The sequence below is a fragment of the Zeus faber genome (assembly GCF_960531495.2).
Source record: "Zeus faber genome assembly, chromosome: 17".
Classification (NCBI taxonomy): Eukaryota; Metazoa; Chordata; class Actinopteri; order Zeiformes; family Zeidae; genus Zeus; species Zeus faber.
The window spans coordinates 18,107,491-18,114,542 of record NC_137204.1 but is presented as its reverse complement, the minus strand read 5'-3'; positions in this window follow the sequence as shown (position 1 = coordinate 18,114,542).

Below are 7,052 nucleotides of genomic sequence, written 5' to 3'. Positions count from 1 at the left end.
GTAGTACCCGGTAGCAGCCAATCAGAAGGGCACACACACGTCACCAGGGAAACACAACCTCCCCCCGCGAAGGTAAATCCTTAACATTTTGCAGAATTTAAGGCGACGATATCCTCCACCACATGAAGGGATAATTACTGGCAATTATAGTCACGTATGATAAATATTGCAGGGATTCAGCGCCCGCGGGGCCGCCTCACAAGCTCCGTGAGCCCGAGACAGGAAGTAATGTGGCTTTGCCGGATAATTGCAGAGGAGCTAATGAATTATTGCTGATGAGATCCCGTTATTTAAAACGCTGCCATCACTGCCATGATTCACAGACTTCAGCACCCCCTGCCCTGTTTCACCGCTCTTGCCCAAATGGAAAAAGAGGAATGAGGTCACAGTCAACTTTTTTCTTATGTTATTTTTCATTTAATCGTTTCCCTTCTTCTTCTTCTTCTTCTTCTTCTTTTTTTTTCAACCACGGTTTATCACCACTACACAGAAATGACCTATTGGGTTATTTATACAGGCTTTTGATTTACATGAAGCAAAGCAAGCGAGATCTGGAGCAGTATTTATAGGGATAACTCTATGAGAATAAAAGGCAATGGCTACGCTTAAAGTAGAGAAAAAAAATCAACGGCAAGATCCACGGTATATCCAAAAAATAACAAAATAACATAACTTGATAAACGAGCACAATAAACAGGAAACATTCTCCCAGGTGGGAACGTTCCACTCTAGCTGCGGCTCCGCGGTGGTCCAGGAGGGGGCGCCACCACGTCTGATCCGCACGTGAACCGCCCTCTCCCTGCGTGAGTAAGATTCGCGACAAGGTTTAACAAACGCGTTGATATTTCTTTGTTTTTCTGACTTTTCCAACTGTTGTTTTTTTTTTTAATTTTTTTATTTCTCTCAAGGAGACTTTTTTTTTTTTTTTTAATTCACACCGCAGTGTTTTATTTTTTATTTTGGGCCAAAATCCGTGTGAGTTTTCCTCTGTTTAGCATGCTAATGACCTGCCGCTAATTAGCTAATTAGCTTAGCAGTCGTAATAAGCAGACCGACTCGTTTGGGTGATTTTGTTCCTTTCGAGTCAGTACAGTAAAAGTTGTTAAAATGAGTTGAATGAGTACATGGAATTTTCGCCTTTATTTGGGGGTTCGGGATTTATTTATATATTTATTTGTTTTTATTAGGTGGTAATGGACCTTTTAGTTCCACCAGAGGGCGGGGTACATGCATATATTCATGCGCATATTCGATATTAAATTTTCATCGCTTGTTCAGATGTAAGTAAATACAGTTCCAGCGCCTGTATACAGCAGAACTGTGACAAGTCACTTCACGTCACTCATGCTCACATCAACATCAATGGACACTACACATAGTTACACAAGACCGACTTTTGAATTATGCATGAAGTGTTTTTATAAATCAAAGTCCATAATTACACTGGCTCCCGTCGTGCATGTTATCGTGGGAGCCGGTGAGAAGTCGTAGATAGGTGGGGAAGGGATTGGAATTAATTGAAATTAATTTGTTGAATCTATATGTAAAATAAAGTAGCTCTTATAAAGTGCGTTCACGCGCGTGCATGAAGGGTTTGTTTTACCATGAGGAGTCCGGACGCTTGGCTGTTGCCACAAGGGTTGTCTTACTGTTGTTTGCACTGATAATGAATGAATATTTTAATATTAACGTTGCCATCTTCGGCAGTTTGTGTGGTTTGTGCTTATTTTGTGATTGAGGGACTACTGTACTGTACTGTACTGTACTGTAGGCGGGAGAATCTTGAGGACTGGAGTGGGAGGTTCCATTAAAAACATCACACCCGGTATGTTTCGAGAAAAAATTCGAATTAGTAAAAAATGACAAATAGTTGTTGTAATTTTATTTTTTTCTTTACAACTTTTTGTGTTTGACGACAGAACGCAGAGGGCAGAGCAACAGTGATCGGGGCGGAACCAAGGCAAGTTGGCATTTGATATGTTTTGTACGAAGGAGCATCCCCGTAGGTAACGTAGAGATTCCCCTGTACCCCGGTATAAAAAGATGCCTCAAGCTGTGTGTGGCAAATATTTCTGCAACCCTTATGCTGTGTGACATGGCACAAAACTGGACAACAAGGAGAAAATTGCCAGGATATTTCAATCAAGTGCTGGATGCACAGCGATTAGTTTTCACCCTCATATTCACATCAAAATGTGTGTAAAGTGTGTATACGTTGAAAGTTGGACAATTCAAACGTAAAAAAAACATGAATTACAATATAAGTATAAATTAGGAAAAGCTATTTCGAGGAATAAAATATATCTCTTACAATTTCAAGGCATGGTTTTGGCGTTAGGACTCCATGGTGAATCATTGCTCCTTCATAAATGAATATACGTACTGTATATAACTGGAGGATGAACATCGGCGCAGGCTGAGATCTTCTCCCGGTGGTGGAGTCCCACCTCCGCGCTGGTGATGGAGACTATGCCGGCGAGGCTTGCTACTGGTGGAGATGGGGTGGAGGTGGGGGCACTTGAGCTGAGAACTGCCATGACACAAGGAGAGAGAAGCGAGCAGCCATGCAAACCAGAGTTTTGGTGGTGCCGGTCAACATGTCCTGGAAGATTTCAATTCCCCCGGCAAACGGGAGAGATTCCGGTCAAATATTATCAGTGTTTATTGAGCTGAAAAACTATTTTTAAGCAGGATGTATATGAGAATGATCATCAAGGCGTGTAGATGTATAATATGTTTTATTTAATATTCAACACTATTTAAAAAATAATAATTGTTACGAATATTATTACGTGAAATCAAATAATTTTCGTTCTTGAACAATTAGTAACCAGTGCTGCCGCTTTATTAACATTTAACTAAAATAAAATTTTGATCAAATCAAAAAGAATTTGAATATGACAAGTAGGTCTAAATAAATGACAAGGTTTGTGGTGTTGTCCGTCTTCGTCGGGACGTCCCCTCGACATATTTTACACAATGACTATTTACCGTCTGCTTTGGGTCGGAACTTAAATATCCTCATCGTTCTGTTTCTCCTCAGAGTTCTAGACGCTGCGGCTCTGTCTCCGTGTGTTTGTTTACAAGTTTGCAACTTGTCCACAAGGGAGGGGGCGGGACTTAGTTCTATATCAACCAACGTGATTGGTCAGAGGCGAAGCCTTCAGATCTGCTTTCGATCGTCCAAACTGATTGGCTTTCCGGTGCAACTTGCCGAGCGCAGGAATGAACAGATCTGCGGACTTGTTTTTTTTATGGAAATGATCCACCCAGCACTAATTCAAATTGTGCTTGGAGGGAATTACTTTCCCCGGACACTATGACTGGAGAGCTTAAAATATGTCGGACTTGAACAGATTATCCCGGTCAAAAACCGGCAATTACCGGATAATGGAAACGCTTATACAAATACTGTCGGGAAGCCATGGGATTGGCTCCACATAGGGTGTGGCAGGCCCTGATTGGTTGTCCTCAAATGGCGGGGCTGACATATACTACCTGGGCGCGATAGTGAGTAGTCTTCCTGACTGAACTTTCGCTAAATCTCCATTTAATAAAAAAAGACCAGATTCCTTCATTAAGTAGGGGAGCTGCTGCTGCCCTTATTTCCAACAAGCCTGGTCTTGCCAGACCGTCTCCTATGGAGGAGATCTAGCGAAGCAAGACTCTAGCCCATGCCGCCAGCAAGCAGTTATTAAAAACTCTGTGTTTGCTTCATTCATTCATTACCATTCCTAAACAATATTCCAATTGAATGACAGTTTATTATTCCTTCTTTCTTTCCGACAAGGACATTGGCATATTTATTTTACAACAGTTTGGCAACAGGGGGCTCCTATTGGACAATTTCCAACACTGTCACTGTTGGAATAATGTCTCTTGTACTATCCAGAAGGTGACCAAGTTTATTTGGGTGGCCAAATATATGCCTGTGCCAAACAAGGGGGGGTGGAGAAAGATTGCCAAAGACTTCAGGGAAAGATTGAATTTACGCTAAATTGCTTTGGGATTATCAACGTAAATCACGTAGGCTCCACCTTTACAAGACTTGTATACTTGTAGTTGTAAAGGATTTCACACAATCATTCCCCTCGCCCATGTGGATGCCACATACCTCTTTAGTATTGTGGCTGTTGGAGCATATGGCTTTACAAGCAAGGGTTCTTGCTTGATCACAACTAGGGGAAGCACTGACAATGGACAGGAACAGCTCAGCTGCCAGATCATGCCTTGTACCGTGGAGGGTGGCACAGCGTCTCCACTGAGAACATACACGATGCAGTTGTATACCGGAGCAAACGCAGCAAAGAGAAACATAATGTTTTCAATCACAGGCCATGCTGAGCCTGTTCATCCGTAGAAAACTACTTTTGGCCCTTGGCCCGTCAGTGAGATGTATAGACAGGTACTGGGACATCATCCGGACACCGTTGAGGCCATGATAAAGGCATTGAGGGCACAACCAATGGAACAGAGCGCAGAGTGGCAAGCAACAATGGCTACAGGAGGTGCATTAGGAATATGGAGACAAGCTACAAAATAATGTTTGTAAAAACAATCTACATTGCAGTTATTTTGCTACGGTACATTTTTAACATCGCACATAGTTCAATGTCAAATATTAAGGAACAGTTTGGACTTTTGTTTATGCTCACCCCTGTACTACGTAGGTAGGTTTAATCCATGCAACAGTCCAGCCTTTTCCCCATACTGGAGGCGCAGCTTATACTCCTATCAGAGTTGTCAGTAAAGTAATGGGGGAAACATCCACAATCTGTACAAAAACTCACTCCACATTTCAGGGAAAGCTGGCATTACGCCACAGCAATCTCACTTTGTAAATTTGAGGGGTTATTTTAAACAATTACGTTCAGTTTCATTCAGTTCAGTTTGATAAATTCGCTGTTTTCTGGCCCCATTTTATTACTGAGCCATAATGTTGTTACGGGTGTTTTTTAATTTGTGTTTTTTGTAATATGGAGCATCCTGTTCTGCTCTTCCGAGAGCTGTCTCATTTATGCTGCTAAACTCAGGCACAAGTTGGGTTTATTCCCTATCACACTGTTTTCCAAAAGCACATGCTCCTGTTGGGGCTCAGGGGTAGGCTTATGAGGGGGGAACTTTGAGTAGAGTTGACAGATGTTCCAGGGGAGCTGATGTCAGAAATTGAAGGAGAACGAAGGAGGAGGAAGATTCTTTAGTTGCCTTTTTCCGTTTGATCCGTGTTGCCACTAGTGAGCCTGTCTTTCACATGTCACGGGGAAATGAGAGGATGGAGTTTACGTTGATTGGAAACACTTTCACCTGATACCCTCTTTGGTCTTTCATCCTCCTCCTCCTCCTCCTCCTTCCTGAAGCGGTCTCTGATGGGCTATATGAATGCCCAGCAATATGAAAACATCGTAGCACAAGTGTATTTGTAATCAACAACTGAGAACATTTAATGAAAACTATCAATCATGGAAGTCTAAGGCACAGGATGCAAGTGCACAAGAAACCCCCACCACCCAACTCTATGCTATACGCCGGACTGGCGGTCGGTTATATTCTATCAAGTTTAAGATTTTCAGGGTCAATGAATTCAGACTTCAGGTATTTGAAGAGGGAAGAAGAATCTTCAATTGTCAAACAGCACACCACGACACATGCATTCATGCAGTGACGGCGACCAACGCACACACACACAGGCTTCGGATGGTGGCCGGTGAAATGAGTCCTCTGCATTTGACCCATCCTGGCTTGTCCTTCCTCCGGGGGAGCAGCCAGGAGCAGTGGGCAGCATACGACGACGCGGCCAGGGACCTGGTTCCATATGCCCATCGCTGGTCAGACGATGATGATGTGCATGTTTTTGGTGGGGGTCCTTACTGACGTGACATGACGTGAAGAAAAGCCCATGTGAGCACGGGGAGAACACGCAAACTCCACACAGAAAAGGACCCTAATTGGGAGATAACCCGTCGGAGCACGGTGCCAACACCACCCCAGGACCTTATGCTGTGAGGCAGCAGTGGAATGCGCGGTGCCACCGTAGCCATAAAAGGATAGCTGACACCCCTGGGTGGGCTCAAACCAACCTTTCGGTTAACAGCCGAAAGTGCTAACCAACTGCGCCACAGAATGTGTCTTTCCCCCACACACAAGCATCCAGGAATTGATCATGAATGGCAGTTGGCCGGGAAGAGTAATAGATGCAGGTCTGTTCAGGTGATGTCAGCGCTGATTCACACATCTATGCCTGACTTCAAGCTCTGAGAATATTTAGTTGATCCGGTAATAGAATGGCTATGCTGTCAGGCTAGTGGTTTTGGCGCCATCTGCAGGTGGGAAGAGCCAATACCGACAAGCGGAAGGGAGCGCAGCTGCAGGAGATGGAGTCGTGTAAAGCTGCTGGGCTCCCATTGCAGAGCTTAGTGACGTCTTTTGAAAAGACCAATCTTTATTTATGTTAAATTACCGCCTTGTTACATTGGGTGCCACTGTGACAAGCTTCTTGTCTTTGCGGGGTAGAGCAATTGACCCGGGGGCAGGTGCAAAGGAAACCACCTTTGCTGGGCATTTATTTAACGTAAATAAAAATGTGTCTTTTCAGACAACGTCACAAAGCTCTGCAATGGGAGCCCAGCCTCGCTGTCAGGAGAGAGGTGAAACGACCACAGCTTTTAAAGACGTCCCCTTCCGGCCAAAACCACTCCCCCCTACCACGGTATGACAGGGCAAAAAATATGTCCTGTCCTACTCTTGTCACATCCACTGGGAATGCTACTTGAAGGGAGAACAGTAGAGGAGCTCTGGCACCTCAAGCCAGATCGTCACTCAGAAGTGCTGTTAGTTAAATGGTGGGTCTACCGATGTCAAGCCTGATGAGCTAAATGAGTCATTAGTGACTGATTCATCGGAAAGGGATCGAACTGGAGTATCTTGCCCTGGTGAGCATCTGAATTATGCATGAGGATGTGAGCTCAAAGGGCCTTAACCTTGATTTTTGAGCTTTGTCATAGGCCCCTTCTTTGGTCCTAATTCATGTAGAATGGTCACAGTAGGAATTTCAG